Below are 26,518 nucleotides of genomic sequence, written 5' to 3' on the forward strand. Positions count from 1 at the left end.
GACAGTAACAAATGGTCTTCCCTTGTTGGGGAATGACATATCTACTTTCAGTCAATAGGGCCTTAAAAAGTAACAGCATTTTGTCCAAATTGAACTTACATAATTGCACAAAAGTCATACAAAGCATTAAGAAATGCTCACAAAGACTGCAGTTTTCTCAGCTTCTCATGAAGCACACCCCAAGAAGCCTTGGTTTCAGTGGGGACCCCTGATCTGCATAATACTGATGCTTACCCCAAGCTCCCCAGTGACACATAGGCAGAGGTGAGAGGAGCCAGGAAGACACATGTGCTTTGTGACAGTGGAATTCTGCTCTACAATTAGGGTTTAATGATGTATTCACCTTCTCATATTAGGATTAGTAAACACTTCAGCTGGAAGTATATTTGTCCAGGCTTAAAACTTAACCCTATCAGCTTAAGTTTTGGGATACAGATCCCACTTCAGGAAACTAAAGTTAAACAAAACAAAACAAAACAAAAAACACACCGTAAAAACCTCTTCCAAGCAAGAGGTTGCTTGGAAACCTCTTTACACACACAAATAAGTTACCTTATCATTGATCATATGCCAGTTGAGGGATGGTAGACAGAGTCTCACTCAAATCCCAACTCTTGTTTTATGGATAGCAGTTACTGGAAACACTGTGTTACAAAGGACTCTGAGGTCACAGCTGAAACTGGTGGGACAGCCACTATGCTGTACTTATGTGACATGGACACAGGACAGGGAAAGGCAGCACTCATGCATCATATTTGCAATCTTTCTATTATTAAGAAAGCTAAGGAGGATGTTGGTTATGTCTGTTTTGAAAAACATAACAAAGCCCAATTTTTCTATTTTAATGAGTTGCAATGTCTTTATCTGGGGATTTAACTTATTTTATGGATCTTAAACCCAATTAAGATATAATGTCTATAGTAGGAGTTTTCCTTTTCTGACCTTACAAAAATTAATAAAAAAGATAACAATATTTTGAAAGAAGACACACAAAGAGAACTTTAAGTCACCATGAGAAGCACCTTCCTAACTTGGGTATGACTATGGGAAGAGGAGAGCTATTATTCTATTTCTACTGCTGTGTTTCAAATAAAAAACCCAGTCCCAGTTTAATTGTAGAGAAAAACAACAATTCCTGAAGTAAAACCATAAAATTATGTGGCAGAGGCCATCTAGATATACTTCTTTCCTTTAGATTATTGTTAATATTATTGTTAATATTTCAGCTGTATCTCTTCAATTCAGGGAGAAAAATTCCAATGTAACATTTGAAGCATGTTTTTAAAAATTAAGGTTTTCATTAGAAGAGCTTGGTGTATATATGAAGTATTTATTATACTGAAACATGGAGGGAAATGTGTGGCATGTCTGTGGTAAGGCTAAGAATGAACGAGATTCCAGCACTGTGCAAAATTATCTGCTCAACCAATCCTGAATCGATCAGACAGTCCCTAAACCACTGCTCTGAGACGTTCACTGTGTCATTTCTTGAAGGTCCTGATCGTCTGATGCAAATGTTAGCTGCTGCGGTTAATCGGGGACTCAAAGGACAAGATGCCTGGGTCAGGGATTATAAATCACCAGAAGAATTCCACAACGGTCGTCCTACGTGTGACTTGCAACACCTGTAGAACTTGCCAGGAATCCAGCCGGAAGAAGTCTGTTTCATGTCCAAGTAGGCTGCTGTTCATAAGAGCCACCTAAGCTTTTAGCTAGAAAGTTGAAGACTACAGAAGATGATTTATAGGAAGAAGAGGAAATTCCTTATTCCAGGATTGTAAGTGAACAAAGGAAACCGAATTCCAGAGAAAGGTTGTTGAGGCCATAGAGGCCGAGGGAGTGAGAAGCCAGAGTTGTGGGTTTCTTTTCAGTCCCCTCTTAGAAAGTCACAAGCCCAGGACTGAGAAGTTGGAGGGGGGTGAGGGGGGCGGGCGCAGGGATGATGACTCCAGCTGTGCAGCCAGCCATCCCCACAGCTGCTGAGCAAAGCCGAGCATTTGCGGGTGAGCGCTGTCAGGACACAATTTGCATCACTTTGGTCGCTAACATTACCTTTGTCTCCTGATGAAGTCACTGCCTGTCTGCTTTGGGCTCTGTACCTTGGGTTTCTCTGACAAGACGGGCAAACCTCTAGCACTGCAAGGAGTGTTTTTTTTTTTTTTTTTTAACATCTTTATTGGAGTATAATTGCTTTACAATGGTGTGTTAGTTTCTGCTTTATAACAAAGTGAATCAGTTATACATATACATATGTTCCGATATCTCTTCCCTCTTGCATCTCCCTCCCTCCCGCCCTCCCTATCCCACCCCTCTAGGTGGTCACAAACCACCTAGCTGATCTCCCTGTGCTATGCGGCTGCTTCCCACTAGCTATCTATTTTACGTTTGGTAGTGTATATATGTCCATGCCACTCTCTCACTTTGTCCCAGCTTACCCTTCCCCCTCCCCATATCCTCAAGTCCATTCTCTAGTAGGTCTGTGTCTTTATTCCCGTCTTGCCCCTAGGTTCTTCATAACCTCTTTTTTTTTTCTTCCTTAGATTCCATATATATGTGTTAGCATACTGTATTTGTTTTTCTCTTTCTGCAAGGAGTATTAATCTCCTAGCCCGTTCTTCCCTAAAGCAAATATTCTCTTAAAAATTTTCGAATTTATGTCCTAACAATCAGCATGTTTTATACATCTTGGGCTCATATTCAGGTTTAAAGGAGGGGAACACACTAGTTCTTAAAGCTTCCCCTTATGACAGAAGCTCCCAAATAACCTATCTGCAGTAGTCTAGCCCTGTTCACTTTGCAAAGTGAGTTTTATATAATTGCATCCAGTGCTGTGTTGAGGGAAACATGAGTCTTTACCATTGTCTTTCTAGTGCTAACGTCCAAGGAAGAAAAGGATCACAGGGTGTTTACAGGTACTGGGTAGGTTGCATATTTTGTTTTTATTGGCACTAGAGGAAATCACAGAATGATAACCAGGGTGTCTGTCTGAATACTGGATGCCATTCCTCTGACTTTAATAGGGTAAGTAGAGGATCTGCCCTTGGCCAGGGAAGCAGCTTCAAGGGTGTGCTCTGAGGGTCAATGCATTAAGAATCTATAAAGAAAGCATGGATGTCTGGGAAAGGAATCATCTTTAGATTGAGAACAGATGGATGGCGGTCTGGATCTATAGCAGACACAGATATACTTTTCTTTCTTTCATTTCCTTCCTTATCAAGAATCTAAACACCTTCCAGGTCCCAGGCAACCAAATAGTAAGAAAGGCTCAAAGATGTTTTGTTCAATAGCTAGTGTTGCTGGAATCTGGACTGTGGCTGAATGGTGTGACTGTAGGACACCAATGCCCTGAGGGCTCACGTGGCTCCGGTAGATACGTGGGCTCCTGGATACGTAGGCAGGTGTTATGGAAAGTACGTACTGGCCACCCACAATCACTGATGGGTGGTTTTCAGTGTAGGCAAAGACCTTGGTGATTGGCTCAAAATATATAAGCATTATCCAAAAATCTTATGATATTACATGGATCTCAGGAAAAGTGCAGAAGGGGAAGGACCTGGAGAGAAGGAGAGAATTTATCCATGTGTTAACTGGAATGCATGGACATATGTAACCAAGATCTTTCTTTACATCTTAAAACTAAACTTGTCTGAGTCACTAATTCTACAGAATTAATGTTACTAAAGTTGCAGTAATATACAATCCAAAAATTCATTTTCCCAGCTTTCTAGCTACATAAAACAGAAAAGACCATATACACAATTACATACACTCATATAGCTGCTGCACTCCCCAGTGGAACACATATATAAATGTCCACACAGAGACCCCCAGAAAGCACACGTGCACAGAGGCCAACGTCCACCCCTCCTGAACCTGGTATGCATGTGGGTCGCCATGAAGTAGGTCGCCCTACTGCATATCTGTTCGATGTCATTCATCTCTTTGGGACAATCTGCAGAAAGGATGAGAGGCGAGTCCTCAGTTACCACTACATCATCCTCAATTCGTACACCAAGACCATGGAACTTCTCAGGGGCATCTTTGTCATCCTCCGGAATATAAATACCTGGCTCCACTGTGATTACCATACCAGGCTGCAGAGGGAGGGAGCGGGGCACATCTGGGGTGTCGTGGACATCCATCCCGAGGTAATGGCCAACGTGATGCGGGCAGTATTTTCGAGCAGCCTTGAAGGCATTATTTTTCTTAATGTTCTTCATGATCCCCAACTCTTTAAGCTTCTGTCCTATCAGTGTTAGCATCATGCTGTAGACATTATCCAAGCTTGTTCCAGGGGAGCGGAGGGTCAGACAATCTCTCTGGACTTCTAGAACAGCTTCATAACGTTCTGCCTGAGGTGCCGTGAACCTGCCATTGACAGGCCAGGTACGAGTGATGTCACTCACATATCAAGAAGACTCACAACCTCCATCCAGCAGCACCATTTCCCCATCCTCGATGCGTTGATTGTTCTTCACATGGTGCAGAGTGTTTGACCCATTACCTCCAGCAACCACAGGTGGGTAGGCTAAGATGTCTGCACCACGGGCCCGGCATTCAAATTCAAACTTAGCATAAAGAAAGCCTTCCTCTGACTGGTGTGAGATATCTCATTGTAGTTCATCAAAAAATCTAGAAACAATAAATGCTGGAGAGGGTGTGGAGGAAAGGGAACACTCTTGCACTGTTGGTGGGAATGTAAATTGATACAGCCACTATGGAGAACAGTATGGAGGTTCCTTAAAAAACTACAAATAGAACTACCATACGACCCAGCAATCCCACTACTGGGCATATACCCTGAGAAAACCATAGGTCAAAAAGAGTCATGTACCAAAATGTTCATTGCAGCTCTATTTACAATAGCCAGGACATGGAAGCAACCTAAATGTCCATCGACAGATGAATGGATAAAGAAGATGTGGCACATATATACAATGGAATATTACTCAGCCATAAAAAGAAATGACATGGAGGTATTTGTAATGAGGTGGATGGAGTTAGAGTCTGTCATACAGAGTGAAGTAAGTCAGAAAGAGAAAAACAAATACAGTATGCTAACACATATATATGGAATCTAAGGGAAAAAAAAAAAAAAAAGGCCATGAAGAACCTAGTGGCAAGACGGGAATAAGGACACAGACCTACTAGAGAATGGACTTGAGGATATGGGGAGGGGGTGGGGTGAGATGTGACAGGGTAAGAGAGTGTCATGGACATATATACACTACCAAATGTAAAATAGATAACTAGTGGGAAGCAGCCGCATAGCACAGGGAGATCAGCTCGGTGCTTTGTGACCACCTAGAGGGGTGGGATGGGGAGGGTGGGAGGGAGGGAGATGCAAGAGGGAAGATAAATGGGAACATATTGTATATGTATAACTGATTCACTTTGTTATAAAGCAGAAGCTAACAAAAAAAAAAAAAAAAAAAAAAAGAAAGCCTTCCTCTACAGGGGCTTTACTGGCAAACATGGTCTCTATGAAAGCCTGTGATGTCAGCTTCCTAGCAATCTGCATTCGTTAAATTTCTGCAGGAGATTTTTTTGGGGGGGCATTCATATATATATATATATATTTAACATCTTTATTGGAGTATAATTGCTTTACAATGGTGTGTTAGTTCCTGCTGTATAACAAAGTGAATCAGCTATACATAAACATATATCCCCATATCTCCTCCCTCTTGCATCTCTCTCCCATCCTCCCTATCCCACCCCTCTAGGTGGTCACAAAGCACCGAGCTGATCTCCCTGTGCTATGCAGCTGCTTCCCACTAGCTATCTGTTTTACACTTGGTAGTATATATATGTCCATGCCACTCTCTCACTTCGTCCCAGCTTACCACTCCCCCTCGCCGTGTCCTCAAGTCCATTCTCTGTGTCTCTGCAGGAGATTTGATCAGCCTGAGACGCTGTACCAGCTGCTGCACAGCCCAAACCTTGTTCTTGCTCCTGGCTTTGCGCTCTGCCAACCGCTGCATGCAGTCACAGTGGAGCTGTGTGTGAGCGGGCCTCATCCAGTCATACCACAGTGTCTCAGCTTTCAGTTTCGGTCCAAGATGTTGAAATTCTTCCAGCGTATAGGCTTCGTCCCCTCCAGTTAGAGCTGTTGCTCCATCAGTACCAGATCGGGGGCCATCCCAAAGTTCTTGACTGGGATCTCTCTGAGGCACAAAAAGCATTGCCTTGTGTGCTGGTAACTGCTTGCCGGGGAGGCTTTGAAGGACCAGAATGCTATCAGGCTCTTGGAATCCACACAGGTACAGGAAATTGTTGTCTTGGTGGAAAGTATAGGGGATATCATCGCTCATATAGTATGTAGGGTTGGACAGCAGTACCACTGTGTGGTCTGTACCACTCTGCCCTTGTGCTTCCTTGGGGATCAGAGATATTAGTTTGTGTCTACGAAGTGTATATTCCACCTGGGATAGTCCTGGCGTCACCTCCCCTGGTCTGAGGAGGTGTGGGTGTGTAAAGGGCCTGGGCTGGCCTAAGTATCGGTTTGGAATCCTCCTCTCTCAGATGGGCTGCAGGGAGTACCTTCGCTGTGAACATGACATGCATCCGGAGAGGCTGCGGGCGCTTGCTACTGCGGGAACAAGCTTAGTTGCTGAGAATAGTCAAGGCATTACCGCCATGCTTGCACTTCAGGAAGGAAAGGCAGAAAATTCAGGAAATATTTATTGAGCACCTACCATATACCAGGTCCCGAGGTAAGTACCAGGGATCCAATGGTAAGCAAAATGGTCATTAATTCCCCAATTTGTTCAGTGAGTGGGGGGCAAATCATTAAGCAAATACTTACACAAATACATATATAAATGCCATGACAAAAAGTCCATCAACGAGTAGCTATTAAATGCTTACTATATACTCATCCTTGTGCTTAGTGCTGTGGGAACTACCAAGAGGGCTTAGATGACGTTCATTCTCAACATCATTACCATCCAACTGGAGAAGCTTGTGCTCTCTGAAGTGACGAAGGACCACAAGTGCCCATCTGTGTAGTGCAGATGTGGTATGATGGGAGGTCAGCAAAAGAAGAAGCCAATGTTGGAGCACATCGTTTTTAATTTGAAAAAGTAATAAATAATAGGGATATATGTGTATGTATAGCTGATTCACTTTGTTATACAGCAGAAACTAACACACCATTGTAAAGCAATTATACTCCAATAAAGATGTTAAAAAAATTAAAAAAAATAAATATATAACATGGTAAAACACATTCAAATCGTACATTAATAGTAAGTCTCTTTCCTACCACCAACCTATTGTCTCAACAGGTGTTAACAGTTTCTCGTGCATTCTTCTAGAAAATTTTCATACATTCTTGAGACTATATATATTCCATAAATATTATCCTTGTTTTAAATTCCAATTTTAATACATAATTTCTATTGCTTATGTTAACTCCAGAAGAACTTAAAAACTACAAAGCTAAGATTTATGCATATTTAGAAAATGCAAATGATATAAAAATTTATTCAGTGAAAGTCAAAGCCTCTTCTCAGAAGTAACTGTTGTTGTTTATTGTTTCTTTCTTAAAAAAACTGTATCCACATGCCATCATAGAAACAGAAAAAAAGAAAAGACTTGGTTCATCAACTCATGCATTCAAGAAATAAGACTTTCTTAGTTTCTGCTCACTAGTTGAACTTTTTCTGGGCCATCACTTTGCATAGGGAGTTGAAACAAAATCTCAGCCAATGTGGGGACCTGCCACTTTCTTCAACATTGTATTTAAATTCTGAGTGAGCTTACAAAGTACCAAGGCACTGGGACCTATATCATCTGGTGCCATTGGCTGGTTTTCCATGCACCTTGACTATCGTTGAGACATTCTTTTTCCTATCTGCCTTGCCCTTTTGGGTCAGTGCTATTTTCCACCTTTTGCACGCTTCTCTGGGCCACAGGGCAAGGCTGGAAGGGGTCCTCCTGCCTGCACATGGCTTGTTGTCATTCTGTCGTGGGATATTCCTGTCTCCTTCCAAAGTGTCTAGAGTTTGGATGCCTCCTTGAGAACCTATACCGGAAAGATGAGACAGACCCTTCCATTGGACACTTCCTATATCATTAACCCTTTCTTGTATCTCATCCTTCTACCTCACCCTCACCTGGGATATCTTTTTCATGACTTGTGGCTGGGGGCTGGGAGATCTCTCTTCAAATACAGTTATCCTTTCTGGCTAAACTCTAAATCTTCTCTTATTGGCTTAAGTTTTTACATACTAAAGCCAAGAAGAGACCTAAAGACGATTTCTACTTTTCTGCACTATCTCATCCTTTCTAGAAGGCAATGATTATGGAGAGTACTATTACTTAGGTGGTGAGGCCTGGGGATAATGAAGCATAAAATAAAAAGAGAAACTGTTAATATAAAAAAATATTATCCTAACACATAGCCTAAATCTCAGCTTGTTAACTTGCCTTGAAATCCATTTCTGGAGTTTGTGTTGTCAAGTGCACTCAGTCAAGGCACAGTGCCTGTGAAACAGATGGAAAGTGAGGTTGGAGCCTGGGTCCCAGTCTCCGCCTTGCTCACAACCAGCCCTATGACCTTAGGCAAGTGTCTCCCTCTATCAGACTGCAATTTGATCAATTGAAACATGAATAGGTTAGAGTATGACATTGAATTGAATAGGAAATATCCTTTTGCTAATATTAATGGTTAAGTATTATTCTGTAAGGTATTTGTAGAATGAGTGTGTGTGTGTGTGTGTGTATGTGTGTGGTGAGTCACAGCGTAAAGTGTATTTCTCAGGGGAGCCGTGATCAGAAAGTTTGGAGGTCACTGGACTAGAGGACACTATCCTATAGGTGTGTAAGTAATTGGCCAACAATTGTGAAAATAAAAGATTTTGAGAGTTTTATAGCTGTGGCCCGCTGGTGCTATAGGCTATGAGGATCGAGCTGCTTCTTCCCACTTATGCCAAAGGAACCCACTTAACCCTCAGTTATTTCTTCTTCTCTAGCCTAACTTAATTTTGTATATTTTTATTCTCTTCTTTTTTCTCTCTTCTGTTTCCCTCTTCCCTCTCTTCCTTCTTTCTTTCCCCCTCTATTTCTCCTCTATTCCCCCCCCTTTCCTTCCACCATGTTGCCTTGTGGGTACAGATTTCATTGACATGCTTTCCCTCATGTCAGCACTAAAGACATCTAAGATATAGTTAAGCCTTTACAATAAATGCTGCAGACCCTTTCTACTCAGTGTGGGCCATTGGCCAGCTGCCTCAGCATCTCCTGGGAGCCTGTTAGAAGGCAGTACCTCAGGTGCTGCCCCAGACTCCCTGCAATAGAATCTGCATTTTCACAAAACACTGTGAGTCTTATGAACATTCAAGTATGAGAAACACTGCTATAGCATTGACCATCTTGTTAAACTAAACGAACATCAGAAAATCTGTCATCACATCCTTAAACCCAATTATCCACAGATGCTTCCCATCATCATGGTCACGGAAGGTGCTCCACTCCCTTGGAAAATAGATGGGTTTAGGGGTGGGGCAGGTGTGGAGAAATGGGGGTTTGGATGTCTACATAGGGAAGGTGGTGGCTTTCCCTGGGCCTCTGGACAAAGGATGTTTACTTATGGAGGCAAACATCTGGCTGTCTTGATAAATATCAAGTCTTTTCTTGTTTGTCAAGGCATGGTGGGTGACGTGGTTTGTGATTTCACGACCTGTTGTATGTTAGACACCAGCTTGAGCACATGGTAGTTGGTTTCATTTGGCTCAGAAAGGGGTATCATTCTACTTGTTTTCCTTCCCTGGGAAACATGGAACAACAGATGCATCCACTGAGGATGCATCTGTTACAAGGAGGGTGGCAAGTCCTAGATTTCTTGGGACGGTCGCAGGTTGACACCCACTTCCCAGAAAAAAATTATTAATAGTGGCCACTTTTATGTTCCAATGTGTCTCCAATAAATTGTGGTCACACCAGTTATAATAGATTCCAGAAGGAAGCAGACCTCTCTAAGGGACAGGGTAAAAATGAATCTAACAAATGGGAGAGAGAAACACCCCTGATTCTATTGGTTGCCAAGGCCCAAGACCAGAAAAAAGATTTCCCTTCAGTCAATGGCCCTGATACTAGACATTTGAGGGCGTTTTGGTTAGTTGGAGTGTTTTGAGCAATTCCCAGATTAATGCTACTTCTAAGATTTTGCTTTATCATCTTGGTCTAACTTCTGACTTCTCCTGGTTTGGTTGTCTTTCTGGCTAGGCTGCCTCCACCTAGGACCAGACCATGTTTTTGACTCCCTTGAACTTCTGTTGCCACCACAGCGAAGAACGCATTTCTGTGAATCTTAGATGGCTTCTTTGGTCTTTGTGTCTCCTGATTCACACTAACAATAGAGGAGAGAGTGCTCCAAAGAGCTGAAATGCTTTACACTCTAGATTGGGAGTCAAAAGCTAATTTATAAGTGCTAGCAAGGAGGCAAAACATGTTTAGACCAATTTATGGCACTGAAATTCTGAAACGGAAACTAGATTCGACACCAGATGGTTATGAGTGGTAAGATGGAGAGCCCTCAAGACACAAGCTTCCCAGGACTCCCCAGCGTATCCATTTTCGATTCTTCCTGATGCATTTGAAGGGCCATAAAGCAGATCACATGATCCAGTGCTCTAGGCTCTGAAGCTCCTTGCACTTGGCTCCTGCATATTTAAGGTGGGGCTCAGAAAATACTTTTTCTCTTCCCGTCCCACCCAGAAGCCACTAGGCGAACATTCTGGTGGTGCCAATGGAATTTCAGAGCTGAGTTTTGTTTCTCAATCCTGGGGCAGGCCCCGGCAGATCCGAGATGAGGAAGCACAAACAGGTGGGCTCTGAGGGACGTCTACTCTTGGCTGGAACACATTGTGATGCTGTCTCGGGGAGTTGGTATTTATTTTTCCAGTCATGCTTAGTGCTGGGAGGTGTTAGATTTCATTAAAGCCTTCATGACTCATGACCCCAGGAGAGCTTGGATTTCATTTCCTCACCTTCTCAACCCCATTTGCCTTGCTCTTCAAAATGAAAATAGCAAAATCTCTTAGAGTGGGTACTTGTTGAAAGGGATGTCTCTTGATCAATTAGAGGGAAGCCCTTTACAAACTCAAAAGCACCACCTTGTTGGGAGGTGGGATTGTCATTCTGAGGAATTTGTTTGTGGAGGTTGATTTTCCACAAACGTTTTTGAATAACCAACTAAACTTATCTTTCAAAACAGTCCCATTGGAGGCTTGTCTCCTTTCTCAACATTTGCTGCAAATGCAAGGGCTCAGAGAGCATTTGGAATTACCTTTAGAGCCAGTTTTGGAGACACATGAGAGATTTGGTTCCCGTTAAGTTTTACCTCATTTTTGACCTAAACACCCCTGTCTGGCTTGGTCTCCACGCTCATTCATCAGACTTGGTACAAGATGTCAGTTGGCTTTTGCAGAAATCAAAACTTCTCTCCATAGGTTGGAGTCTTGCCATTATTGAGGAGATTTAATAGAGTATTACTAAGACTTTTCAGGCAAGTTCCAAAGGGGAGTTTCAGAAATTCACTGAATTTTAAGCTATGTCTTTGGGACAAGGGTCCAGCTTTAAGAGATGACCAGTGTGGAAGTCAATACTTATTTGGAACACACACACACACACACACACACACACACACACACTCACAGACCAATAAATATATTACAAAGATCTTAATCATGTCACCTCTTACCATTTCCCTAGTGTATTAATATACAATTATTTGTTATTTGTCTTGTTTTGTTTTGTTTGGGCAAGAGTAGCCAGAAAGTAATCAGTAACTTGTTCATTAACTCATTCATTATTTATTCATTGATTCAGTCAGTCAGTCAAAATCTGCTTGGCATTCAACTTTCAATAGCACAAAAAGACATGGTCACTGACCTGATTCCAATAGGAGAGACAGTTGAACATTAATGAAAGAATCACCCAAATAAATGTAAATAAAATAAGACCCACTGTGATAAGTGTTGTGGAGGAGAGGAACATACATGGAGCTAAAGATAGTCTAAAGGAGAACGTGCCTAGACAGGAAGGATCTGAAGGAGGAGGGGCAGTGATTTGGTGAAGGGGAGGGGAGTGTAGGAGCTTTCCAGGTAGAGGACAGCTTATGTACACCTCCCACAGCAGGAGAGATGATGGAGCATTGGAAGAACAGAAAGAAGTACAGCGTGGTTGCTGCTCAGAGCATGGCAGGAAATGAGGATGGAGACACCAGCAATGGAGAGACCACATGGGACCTTATAGGCATGGGGACCCCGTGATTTATTGTCTAGACCAAAACACTCGTGAACGTAACATGAAGGGCTATTGATAATGACCCGAATAGGCATAAATTCCAACTATTCTGGGCAAACCAGGACATATGCTCCTCTTACTTAAAGACCATGCTAGGGATTTTGGTCGTCATCCCAAAAGCAGTGTTAAACAGGGTTTAAGTTTGGGGATGAGAATGAGGGCAGGATCGCATTTCGAAAAGATCTTCCAGGTTACATGGTCAGGACAGGAATGGCGGTCATTTCCTTAATTACCAAGAGTCCTGGTTTGATTTGGATAAATCTTGAAGCTCCAACCTCCCTTCTCTGCTCTCATCCCCGTGCTCAGCACACATCTGTGCAGCAGCTGCAAAGCTGGGTTTCCAGAGGCCCCGCCTAATTTGTAGAATGATGTGGACGGTGCCTGGCGATGGAGTGCTCCCATTAGGGCTGCTCATGTTCACGTTGTAAGCTTGATGCCTTCCACATGCTCCTGTTTTATTCTGACCCTCCTGGGGTCAGGCCAGTAATTAACTCTTTGGAAGAATTTGGTCCAACCTAGTGTCTTTTCATGGCTAAAAGTTTCAGAAAAATGGGGCCTGTGCATGTAAATCAATGGGAACAATGTCTTGAACCCACAAGGGGCTTTATTCACATGCGGACGTCTCTTCTTGAATTTCTTCTCTGTCTTTTGTAGAGTGGCAGAATTAAAGGGGGATTTAAGAGATCTGAATTCTTTCTTAGGCTCACTGGGGAATGGTTGTCCCAGCTCTGACTGAGCTCTTCTGGGGACCTGGAGCGTGTCCCCTCCTAGGATGCTGGCCTGGCTTTGCTCACTCCCCTCTCTCTCCATTTCCACCCTTCCAGCCTGAGCTGCCATCTTCTCTCACCTGGTCAGGTTGGTCCCTGTTTAAGCCTCTTAACAGCTTCTCATTGCCTTCTGATTAAAATCCACTCTTCTTATTCTTCCCACAAAGCTCTGCTTTCTACCTATTTCTCCAAACTTCTCTCTCATTGTTATCCCCCTCACACACTGTGTTCCAGCCCCAATGCCTTCTTTCGTTTTTTCAGACACACAAACTCGTTTTTTTGCCCCAGAGCTGTTGCCTGGAACACTCTTTCCATGACTATGAAACTGGCTCCTTATTCCTTAGGCCTCCACGAAACGGCACCTACATGGAAAGGTTTCTCCTGGCTGTTTGCTTATAGCAGGTCCCTCTTACTCATCTTTGTCCTTTTATTGTTTATGACATACAACTTGTAATTTTTTGTTAGTTTCATTGTTTGTTTTGCTTCAGCCTGTCTCTGAGGGCAGGGACCACGACTGCCTTGTTCACGGCTGTATCCTCAGTACCCAGCACGGTGCTAGCATGTAGTAGGTGTGCTCAGTAAATATTTGTGGAATAAATGAACAAATGACAGTGGATTACTTTTTGTTTAACAGCTCCATTTGCTATGAAGTAATTTCTTTCTTTTTTAAAAACGAAGTAATTTCTTATTAGAACCTTATATTCATGGTTACCTTTGATTACAGTTCTCTTTAGAATTCCCTTTTCCTAATGAAGCCCCTTCCTGCCCCCATATTTGAAGACCACTGTCTTGTCCATTCTAAGGTTTCTTTTCTCTCTTCAGAAAATCCCTAGATCTGAAGTTACCATATGAGCCAGCAATCCCACTCCTGGGCATATATCTGAAAAAAGACAAAAGGTCTAATTCAAAAAGATACAGGCACCGCAATGTTCACAGCACCACTATTCACAATAGCCAAGACATGGAAGTAACCTAAGTGTTCATCAAAAGATGAATGGATAAAGAAGATGTGGTACATATATACAATGCAATATTACTCAGCCATAAAAAAGAATGAAATAATGCCATTTGCAGCAACATGGATGGACTTAGAAGTTATCATACTAAGTGAAGTAAGTCAGACAAAGACGATTATATGATATCACTTATATGTGGAATCTAAAAAATAGTACAAATGAACTTATTTACAAAACAGAAATAGACTCACAGACATAGAAAACAAACTTTACCAAAGGGGAAGGGGACTAGGGATAAATTGAGGATAAGGGTTTAACAGATGCACACTACCATAGAAAAAAAAAATCCCTAGTTCTTTCAATTCTTACCCTATAATGTGCTATCTTCTTTGATGCATCTTATTGTTCTTTCAGCCTATCAAATTCTTTTTGGATTCAGAACCTGTCATCTACCATAGTGGCTATGCTTGCCACCTCCTGGGCCATTCACACATTTGATAAATATGCTAGCTAAGAAAGTATGTTGACTGTCCTTAGGGAGAGCCCTTTCTTTAGGCATTAATAACTTAATGAGCCCATGGAAAAAATTAGAGACATTTCCATTAAATAGAAAGCCAAGAGTTAAATGCTTCAACTAAGAAACAAAATCTGTCTATAGCTGTCTAGGTAACATTTCCAGTTGGACGCATTGCCTACTTCACACACTGAACATATTTGAAAGGAAAGTTATAAATTATGATACACAATAGTAGGTGGTCATTTAAATGGTGGTTTTGCAGACTATGTCGCAACATAGAATAATGATTCTGCTATGTGATATATGGTAAATGGCAAGAGCACAATGCAAAATTATGTTATGAGCAAATTTTCTTCTCTATCTTGAAATATGTGGCTTTCTCATTTATAATGAAAAACATACATTTAGACAAAGGCTTTACTTACATTCCTCTCATAAAATTCAGTGCTTTATATTAAAGAACCTGGCTTTCTCACAGAAATAGGGATTAGGAGATGTTCTGTACATACAACTGGCAGAATCAAACCCCTTCTATCTTATCACTCAGAGGGCTTAAAAACATGTTTGTGTCTCGTTTTCTAAGTCTGTGGTTTCTTTCTTTTGAATGGTTCTGACACTGTTTTTCTATGCAGCTTATTTTTAGGAAAAAGATGTGAAACAGGTAAAGTTTTTTTTTTTTTAATTCCCCTTTTCCTTTGACCTTTTCTCTGGCCTCAGGTAATGACATCACACTGTCCCTACCAGAGCCACTGATTTCATTTCCAGACCTCCTCTTCCTTCTCCTGACCTGTACCAAAGCTTACCTGTCCTGAGTGCCCTTTCCTCACAGCATCTATCTCTGTCTCATTATGCATATTTCCTCAACGCCAAAAGATTATTGATCATTATAAAAATCTATAAAGTTCAGAAAAATATAAAGAAGGAAAACATCACTCATTGCTCAATCACCCAGAAAGGGTCCCTCTATTAAAAAAAAATACACACACACACACACACACACACACACACACACACACACACACATAAACACACATCAGAAATCATTTGGTTTAAGGAGTTTATGGATGGTAATGCCTTAGTCTCTCTTTCCCCTGTGGTAACTCTTTCTCATTCCAAATCAATAGTGGTCTTTAAATTCCTGATATTGGTGGCCACTCTACTCACTGCAATAGGGCGGCCAGAGCATTTTCTTAGGAAGAAGCGCTGTTTGCCTTCTTCAGATGAAACCAGAAAGGCAGCCACTTACTCCATCTTCTTGGAAGTACATCCCTTCTCCTCAAGACCCCATGTGGGGAAGATGCAACCTAATACTCTTCCCCTATTTGTTCATTCAATTACGCATCTTAGTCTTCACTTCCCACTCCGAGGCAGCTCTCCAACTCCCAATGATGTTTATTAGGGACAGGCCACCCAGCTAGTCTAAGTCTTCTCTGGATTCCTACTATACTTTATTGTCTCTTTTGATTGCCTTTTGCCAGCCTTACATTTTCTTTGAGTTGTTTCTTATAAAGAAGACCTGCTTTTCATCCAGACATGACTCCAAGGGCCAAATCTGTGCCTTACCCAGGAAAATCTCATTTAATCCAAATTCTTGAGGCCATAAGGCTGGTGCATTTTACTGTAAATGTACACTCAAAACAAATTGAAATTCCTCCCTCCCACCCCCAGAATGTACCAAGATAACATTCTTCTTTCATACCTTCATAATAAAGACTAAAGAACATCATGAAATTTTCCATATTTTTAAAGTACTTGCAGTTTCAGCATTCTGGAAAATGTTCTTATTGCCTAAATTTGACAGTTGAAGCAAGAATATAGGATCCAAGTTTGCATCATTTCTCTTATTCTTTATCCCCAAGACTTGACCTTTAGTCATCAACAGCACTTAACATGTCCAAGTCGATGATGAAAATGACGATGAAAGATGATGTCAGTGGAGCACGAGCTTCTCAAAGTCATGCAGGACCTACTCCTGTCCAGGAGGGATAGGAGGGCAGCAGCCCCAGATCAGGGAGGTAGATGCAATGAGCTTCCAAGGAAGAGTGTAAGTCACATGCAACCTTTCATGCAGCACAGGTGGGGTGGTGCATTGTGGTGCTGTGTCCCAGAGATTCATCTCTTGACTAAGGGCAGAAACTCATTTCACTGTAGTTTTTTTCCCCAACATCTATTCATTCATTCTCTTTTGAACTCCTCTGGGCATATGATTGAGAAGCTACTGTTGAACATGGAATGGGTGATAATATAGAATAGAGATTCAGTTTGGCATATAGAAAGCATTCAGTAAATGGTGGCTGGATAAATTAGTACACACATTTGAACCCTTTCTTTGCCTCTAATTTCTTGAGCGACCTTGGAAAGCTACTTAACCTCTCTAAGCCCAAGTTTTCTGATCTGTAAAATGGGAATGTTAGTACCATTCTTATAGGATTGCTGTGAGGATTCAATGAACAAATGCATGTAAAAATCACAGAAAACGGTGATTTTTATAAAATAAAATAGTAGCAATAGTAGCAGTAATCCTTGTAATAATTGTTATTACTGTTTTTGGTATGTAATACCAATAAGATAAGATGCCTTCTAGTTATATTTTGGTATATTGAAATTTTTATTATATTTCTCCTCTATTGTCACAATCTAGTTGCCCAGTACATGTCTGAGTACACTGAAGGGTCTCAATCAATGTTTGTTGCTGGACCCTTCCAAAGACAAAATTAAAATCTCTTCCTTTCATTCTTTGTCTAGCCCTTCAAACCATACAGCCTCCCTCATTATTCACTGGATTATCGCAGGGAATGTGATTAATGGTGGCAAACTGTTTCATGTATGATGAACAACAGATAACTCCTATCATGCTGAAATTGTCATTTATGTCATGGGTATATTTCTCGGAAGGAAATGCTTAATGATTTCAAGAGGTTGATCTGCCCCAGCTGGAAGCAGTGACCTCCAGTGGTGTGATGAAATCTGGAGAACAAAGGAAACAGGTTCTCTGAGGGAAAATGATCAAGCTCTCTAGAAACATCTTAATCTACAAAGTCCTGTATCTGTTTTGTACTTATTGCTCTTACAATGGGCTATTCCTCCTGGTATTCATGCTCTTCTGTTGTCCCCATCCCCCCGCCTTGATTCTGGGCTTGGCCAAGTGACTTGCTTTGGCCAATGGGACATTAATAAATGTGATGCAAGCAGAGGCTTGATAAACACTTGCACATGGGAACATGTCCTCTAGAAACACTTCCTCTTAGCATCCAGGCTCCAGGCTGCAAACAAGCTCCGGATCGACCACACTGAGTGATGATAGGCCAATGGAAAGATGCTAAAGTATGAGAGCCAAGTTAGACATTCCTGCCTCAGCTGAGCTCACAGCTGAAGGCAGCACTTGAATGACTGCTACACTCTACCCTCTAAGGAGCAGATAAACCTCCCAGCTGAGCCCAGTCACCCCACAGACTTGTGGAATATAATCATACATTGTTATTTTAAGCCATCAAATTTGGGGTAGCTTTCTTTGTAACGACAGATAATGGCTACGCAGTCTCTTCCCTCCCTTCCTCCAGAACCCACGGGCAGACCAAATGGAAGCATCCCTCATATATGTCCAAAAAATACCTTGGTGTTCACAGTAGTCAGCCCATGTCTAGCCTGGGAAGAGATTATTCATTTCCTCAGATACCTTCATTTTACAAATGCAAATCCTGAGGCTCAGAGAGAAGAAGTAACTTGTCCAAAATCACTAGCCTAGGTCTCCTGATCTAGCAGCCAATGTTCCTTCCATGAAGAGCCTTCAGAATATCTTTGGTTTCAATGGGAATCTCAAGCCAAAATCATGTCATAATGTCCAGTTTGTATACAACAGTTTTTATCTACTCACACAACAATCTCTGTTGGCTGGACATGATTCTTTTCTAATTTGAAAAAGAATAATCTAATTACCTCATGAGAATCATGTTGTCTGTGGAAACAAATAGCTAATTTAACACAGGGAATAAAGTGCTGGCAAAAATACAAATGCGTATCTCAAGAAGAAAGAGAAATGTTAATAATTCACACCGATTCTTGTTAAAGTTGCACTAGGCCTTTGAGAGTACACGTTATGCCTTACCTACTTCTGCAAACACACTCATTCAGCACCTCTCTATTGGGCATTTCCCTTGTGCCAGGCACTATGGTGGACACTGGATATACAGTGAATGAGATAGTCTTAGACCTTGAGAGCATTTGAGACTAAAGTGACTTTTGCGAGCTCACAGAGCTAGTTAGTGTTAGACCTGGGGCTATACCTGAGGGCTGGGTACCATAGTGCCTGCCAACCAAACACATGATGGCTCTCCGGAGATGTCTCTCTGGAGTTGTCACTTATGCTTAATTTTAGTAAGTATGGCCTTAACAGGGGACATTCTCCTCAGGCCTCTATCTTCTTTTCTGATTATGGTAGTGATTTCTGAGGGCTATGTCATAGTTTACTCTAAGACTTCCTTTTATGTGTCAAGAAAAGCTTTCTTGTAGATTAGACTCAGCTCTTCTCTCTCTCATTCATTAGGGCAGGGGTATGATCTGTGCTATAGTGTTACAGTTGCATTCCTAAGAAGCCTTTTTAGTACAAAAAATAATCTTAAAAATCATTTTTTCAAAGAGAAAGTGTGGGATTTGGGGCTGGAGCATTCAGACTCACAACAATAGGGTAATTTTGCCCACAGGCATTTCAATAATACTGGTGTTTTTATAGCTTTAAGTCTATAGTTATAAAGCTAAATATCCCTAGGTAAATCCAGCCTTCATTATATCTAGCTTTTGATCAAGAGGAATGGCCTTTGTTTTTCAATCCTCATCAAGACCATCATTGGCACAAAGCTTCTTAGCCATTTTTATCACATTTTCCACCCATTGTTGGATAAACATATCCCAAAGTCACTCAAACAAAGCAGCTGACAGCAAGTTTTTTTTTCCTCTTTGTCTGTTATAATGTTAGTTCTAGCATTACCACCATGTGCATAATGGAAATCATGTGTCCCATTATTTATTTGACAAATATTTTTTGATGCCTACGTAGTCAGGCACTGGGCCAGGCACTGGGGATATAGTGGTAAGCAAGCTAGACAAGTCCCTGTTGTCATGGAGCTTGCATTCCAATAGAGGAGATGGTCTATAAACAGAAAATACACAATATAATGTCATATGATATAAGTGGTAGGGAGAAAAATAAAATAAAGCAGAGAGGGACCAGAGACGGGATCAGGCTGAATCTTGGGAATCACTGAATGGACTTTGGATTTTCTTTTGAGTGTGATGGAAGCCATTAGAAGTATTTGAGCAAGGGAATGACCTGGTATGATTGATATTTTAGAAGACATACCTGGCTGCTTGAGAACAGATGACAGAAGGTTCAAAGAGATAGCTGGAGAGAGTTAGGAGGCTGTTACAGCCTGGGTTCCTCCACAAAGCTGAGCCTGAAGCAAAGGCTTGTGTGTAGGTAGTTTGTTTTGGGAAGTGATCCAAGGAACAGAAGTGGAGGACTAGGGAGTATTAGACAAGAAAGAAGGCAAAGTCAATCCAGTGGTGTGGAAGATGCTGATAAACTCTGTAGACACCTGGGCCTATATCCCACTGGGGACCTCTAAGGCCAGGTGGGGATACACTTCTGAACTATTCAGCTCCTGCCTCCACTGGTCCAGGTTCATTCTTGGGGGTGTTAACTCCCTTGCAGTGGCAGGTTTGGGCATAAGGCAGGATGACCGAGTGGTTCCCACGAGCATCCCACATTCCAAGCAGCAGGAACAGAGCAAGAGTCTGTGCAACAGTTGGCACAGTGAGGGCAGGCTGTATTCAAGAGGCATTTGATACAGAAGTTAGAGCAGCGAGACGTGATGGGGCCTCAGGATGGCAGTGATGAGGTCACGAGGTATGGACAGAGCCATGGGTTTTATCCAAATTACTTAGTGAAAACTTGCATTGGAATAGAAGTATCTGTATTTTCGAAGTGAAACAGACCATCTTGCATCTGTGATGTTATCTCCACGTTCTAGGCCTGCTCTCATTCCCACTCACACAGCTACCCATTTTGTAGGTGTCAAAGTTTACTATTTAAAGCAAGGAAATGGATGAAGATTTAATAATCTGCAAACAAGTCTCTTTCACCTTATATGTCTTCTGTGTTTAAAATATTTGATAGATTGTAGAGGCGAATGAAGGCAATGTCTTGGGAATACACTCAAACTCGCCATATATTTGGACAGGAAAGTGCACTTTGGTTTAGACAAATGTCTGAAAGGGTAGAAGACTTACAGACAATTTCAAAAATGTCTGTTAAAAGTTAAAAAACAAAAGATTATCCCTCCATTGGTCATGGTTGTTCAAGTTTCTTATATCATACTAACCCAAGGCCAGGAATACAAATTTCATGGCATGAAACTCAACATTTGGAAAAATAATATGCATTAGGGCATTTATCAGGAAAAGAAAAACATCTGTAACTTGTTTAAAAAAAATCTCCTTTTGGATGAAGGTGCCTAGGAGAGTGATTCTGGAGAAGAGCAGTCCCCGTATTGAAGGGGTGGAGTTGAAACACATTATGGCATCAGAGGTTGCTGTGTGTCCTCTGGGAAGGGTTTCAGGATACTCTCAGGCAAACCTTGTCTCCCTTGCCTAGAACTTGGCTCTTCTGCATTTTCATCATTGTCTCTGTGGCCATCTCTCCTCTGTGTACAGCTCTCACCTGGTTTCAGCTACTTTTCTCTCCTCATATCCCTTCATGCCTAGAGGTCATAATGACCTTCTGTTGGGTAGTCCCTGGATCCATCACTTATACTTGTTCCCTTAATTCTGCCCACACCTTTTGTAAACATTCTATTTCCCCTTTGAACATCTGTACCTCTTTGATTACTGAGAGCGACCCTGTGCAAGTTACTTAACTATTCAGTGCCTCTGTTTTCACATTTGCAAAATGGGGTTGGTATTAGTGTGTATCACATGGGATTGATCGTATATGTTAATTTGTCTAAGTCCCTAAAAAAGTACTTTGCATGTAATAATATAGTAATTGTATTCTTTATTACAGTAACAATAAGTAAATAACGTTTCTCATTTAATCCTTAAAATAACTCTATAACGTAGGTATTAATTTTCCTTATTTTACATGTGGAGAAACTAAGACCTAGTGAAGTTTAGAGAACATAGCTGTGTCTTAAAAACCAGGTCAGATTCAGAAGCTAGTTTTCACCTCATTGCATAAAATGAGTTTCCTCCCTAGTTAAAGAAGAGAGAATAAATGGTAAGATTAATAGCTTGGAAAAAACATACTGAAATACCCTGGTGATGATGGACTATTCAGCAGATTTGTTTTTAAAGAAACCAATCTCCTAGAAGTGACTTTGGATAGTAGAAAGAACATTTATCAATGTCATGTCAATCATGTCTTAAAATATGGCTTTCCAACCCCCCCTCAAAGAGCTTGTCACTTTTAGTTTTATTTCTTTAAGCCAATTGTTTTTTTCTTTCCTTTGGTTTATGGACCTTTCCTTTTTAGTATGCTTTTATGTCTTTGAGCCTTGATTCTGGTAAAGGACTATTTACATCTTCCTTATTGCCCACCGAAAAGATCTGATCTCACTCTAATTTTCCAAGGTAGGGCTTTTGTACCAATGGAAAAGTGAAACTGGAAGGGCTCAGTTTCACATTAAACCTTCACTGAAAAACCTGACTGTTGTGTGAGGGGAGACAAAGAGACAATGAATGTAATCAAACTGGATTTGTCTAAGCCAGTGATATAGCATCTCCTGAAACTTCTTTTGAAGGAAATAAATTCCTTTTGGCTTCTACAGCTTGGGGGAGGTATTATCTTGCAGACTGAAAACAAAATGATGGGCCCCAGACAAAGATAACCCGGTAAAATGTGTGTGCCAAGTTCTAGTCAACAGTATCCTCTGCAGCCACTGGACCAGAAAGAGGAAGTGCAGGGTGGCTGTGTCAGAAAGGAGATTGGCCAGAGGTATCAAGAATGATGGTTCTAGACATCAGCAAGATAGCCAAGCAAGATGTCCTTCGTTCATATTCCACCCTCAACAACAACAATTTGGCATCCATCCACAAACAAAAGTCCCTTTATGGGGGCTGTGGGATCCAGCACCATATGCCAAGGGACTCAGGAAAAGGATCACCCACCTGTGCATTAGGTAATAGTCATACAGACCTCAGTCTCAATTGTAGACCCTATAGTGGCCTGTGAACCAGCTCCAGGCCCTCCTGGCCGTTGTCTGGGAGCCCTGGAGAATCAGGGCTGTCTTAGACAATCCCTCATGGATGAGAGAGTCTTTGTGGATGCTCAGGAGTCCAGCAGAAAACTTCCAGCACACCACTGGAGCAAAAACGAGCAAGCAAGCAAGCAAACAAATGAGTCTGGTTGCTTTGGAGAGGGTAAGAGGGCCAGTCTGACTTTACTTGTCAACCCTCCCCCAAGGCAGCACAGCTCAGTGCCAAGAGAGCCCTTCTCAGCTGTGATTTCTCCTGGGGTATGTGAGGGGGAAAGAATTTGAGTGAGCACCCAGCTCCCCAATTGTGCAAGACTCTGCCAAAGAGGCCCACTTCTTTCTCATCCCACCCAGAAGAATTAGTATTGTTAAAATGTCCATACTACCCCAAATCAACTATAGATTCAGTGCAATCACTGTCTATGGTATTCATCATAGAATCAGAAAAAACCATCTTAAAATTCATATGGGACCACAACAGACCTCGAATGGCCAAAGCAATCTTGAGAAAGAAGAACAAAGCTGGAGGCATCACACTTACTGATTTCAAACTATATTGCAAAGCTATAGTAATCAAAACAGTATGGAACTGACATAAAAACAGACACATAGATCAATGGAACAGAATTGAGAGCCTAGTAATAAACCCCTGAAGATACAGTGAACTAATATTTGACAAGGGAGTAAAGAATACTCAATGGGGAAGGAATAGTCTCTTTAATAAATGGTGTTGGGAAAGTAGAGGAATGAAATTGGATCTCTATTTTACACCACTCAAAAAAATTAACTTGAAATGGACTAAAGACCTAAATGTAAGACCTGAAACTATAAAACTCCTAGAAGGAAACATAGGGAGAAAGCTCCTTGACATTGGTCTTGGCAACAATGTTTTAGATATGACACCAAAAGCACAAGCAACAAAAGCAAAAATAAATGAGACTATATCAAAATAAAAAGCTTCTACACAGCAAGAGAAATGATAAACAAAATGAAAATGCAATCAATTGAATGGGAGAAAATATTTGCAAAACATCGATCTGATAAGAGGTTAATATTCAAAATACATAAGAAACTCATACAACTCAATAGCAAAAAACCCAAACAATCTGATTAAGAAATGGAAAGAGGAACTAAATAGACATTTTTTCCAAAGAAGACATCCAAATTGCCAACAGTACATAAAGAGATGCTCAACATCACTAATAATCAGGGAAATGCAAATCAAAACCACAATGACATATCACCTCACATCTGCTAGAATGCCTCTAATTTAAATAGAGATAATAAGTGCTAGAGAGGATGAAGAGAATGCTTGTACACTGTTGGTGGGAATGTAATTTGGTACAACCACTATGGAAACAAGATGGAGGTTTCTCAAAAAATTAAAATAGAAGTACCATATGATCTAGCAATCCCACTTTTGGGTATATATTCAAGAAAATGAAACCAGGATCTTGAACATATATCTATACTCCCATGCTCGTTGCAGCATTACTTACAGTAGCCAAGATATGGGAACAACCTAAGTGTCCATTAATGGATGAATAGATAAAGATGAGGTTATATAATAATATTCCATTGTATGTATGTGTGTGTACACATATGAGAAAGAAGGAAATCTTGCCATTTGAACAATATGGATGGACCTTGAGGGCATTATGCTAATGTTAATGACTTGAGGGCATTTTGTGGTGAAATAAATCTGATAGAGAAAGACACACTGTATGATATCACTTATATATGGAATCTAAAAAAGCCAAACTCATAGAAACAGTGGAATGGTGGTTGCCAGGGGCTGAAGCGTTGGGAAAATGGGGAGACATTGGTCAAAGTTCTAACAAACTTGGATTTAGAAGATGAATAAGTTCTGGGGATCTAAAGTGCATCATGGTGTCTGTAGTGAACAGTGCTATATTACATATTTGAAAGTTGCTAAGAAAGTAGATCTTAAACGTTCTCACCACAAATAAGAGAGAGTAATTATGTGAGGTGTTGGAGGTGTTAGTTAATCCTACTGTGGTAATAATTTTGCAATATGTGCATGTCAAAATGATGTTGTACACCACAAACTTACACAATGTTAAACATCAATTATATCTCAATAAAGGTTAAAAAAACCGATTCTGTCCTAAAAGGGTATTGAGGGTAGAAAATTAGAAATTAATTAGATGCGAATTGAGAAAAGGTATATATACGCACACACACACACACACACACACACACACACACACATATATATATATATATATATATATATATATATATATAAAATCTCCCAAGGAGAAAAATTATCCACTTGAATCCTAACAGGGGAAAGATTAGACAGCATGAGAGAAAAGCCAAGCATAGTACATTTGACTTGACAAGGCTTTGGACACAGGTCATTATTCACTTGTCTCTTTGTATAAATTCATACCTAATTCACCAACCTCCTTCCTTTCAATATCCCCACTAAACTTGGCTGGTATGGGGTGGTGTCTGCATTAGCACATGCCAGGGGCATTTTGATAAGAAACAATCTTCACATCTCAGTGACAAGTACGCTAAAGTTTATTTCATGTTCGCTTCATGGTCCAAGGAAGATCAGTAGAACAGATTTGCAATATCTATTTCCTTTTGTCTTAAGAACTGTTTAGGGGCTTCCCTGGTGGCGCAGTGGTTGAGAATCTGCCTGCCAATGCAGGGGACACGGGTTCGAGCCCTGGTCTGGGAGGATCCCACATGCCGCGGAGCAACTGGGCCCGTGAGCCACAATTACTGAGCCTGCGCGTCTGGGGCCTGTGCTCCGCAACGAGAGGCCGCAATGGTGAGAGGCCCGCGCACCGCGATGAAGAGTGGTCCCCACTTGCCACAGCTAGAGAAAGCCCTCGCACAGAAACGAAGACTCAGCACAGTCATAAGTAAATAAATAAATAAATAAAAGAACGTGAATTTCTTTAAAAAAAAAAAAAGAACTGTTTAACCAGTGCTTTTTCCCCTCCCCTAAACTATAGGAGCTGTATAACCAGGAAGAGTCATTGCCAGCGTGGTTGTTGTCGCCATCATCACCAACACACCGCCACCAACAGGGGAACAAGAGCAACTACCGTTCACTGAGTGTTACTGTGTTATCAGTTACCACGGCAAACGTCGCACATAGTTTATCTCATTGATCCTTTACAAGGAATGAAGGAGTGATCATTAGAAGGACTGTATTATTTACTCCCATTTAATAGGTTAGGAAACCGAGGCTTAGAATCACATAGTAAAGTGGAGCTGGAATTCAGACCCATATCTATTGAAGTCCTAAGTTTTATATCCTTTACCACTTCTTATGTATGCTTTACCATAGCCTGTGGTGTCATGCTATGTCTTAAATATAGAGAAGAAAATTGAAAAAGGTAAAAGGAGACTGTCAATCCAATTCACTTTGCCCTTAGAAGTGGAGAAAGCACTGGAAGATTTAGTTAATTCTTAGGAACTGAATTCATTGTCACCCTGGTCCCTAACTCCTGCAATCTGAGTTTGCTAGCACACAAGCTATCTCTTTTCCTCACCTACCCAGCAGTGAAACTCAAGCCTTTCCTGGATTTGCACGGAAGCCTCACTCACACAAAGCCATGTATGTATTTACTAGATTTTACTGAAATTCTGAGACATGGTTGAGGCATAGAAGAACAGTTTATGTTGTCAAAAAGCAAAGAACTTCAAACTGAACATCAGGCATCCCTGTTCCCGGAC

General features: G+C 41.2%; 1 long non-coding RNA gene and 1 pseudogene across 5 annotated transcripts in view; both read right to left on the minus strand.

The window, feature by feature from the left end:
- Positions 1-26,518, minus strand: part of LOC309606018 — a 182,578-nt gene that overhangs the window by 99,342 nt on the left and 56,718 nt on the right. The gene's annotated exons all lie outside the window — the stretch shown is intronic.
- LOC309606013 (xaa-Pro aminopeptidase 3 pseudogene) lies at positions 539-6,617 on the minus strand (annotated as a pseudogene). The gene is made up of 3 exons (XR_014249632.1): positions 5,871-6,617; positions 5,456-5,515; positions 539-4,595 (listed from the first exon to the last, which is right to left on the minus strand). The product of XR_014249632.1 is annotated as a xaa-Pro aminopeptidase 3 pseudogene (transcript).

Source organism: Balaenoptera borealis, assembly GCF_965194805.1.
Source record: "Balaenoptera borealis genome assembly, chromosome: 11".
NCBI classification, from domain to species: domain Eukaryota; kingdom Metazoa; phylum Chordata; class Mammalia; order Artiodactyla; family Balaenopteridae; genus Balaenoptera; species Balaenoptera borealis.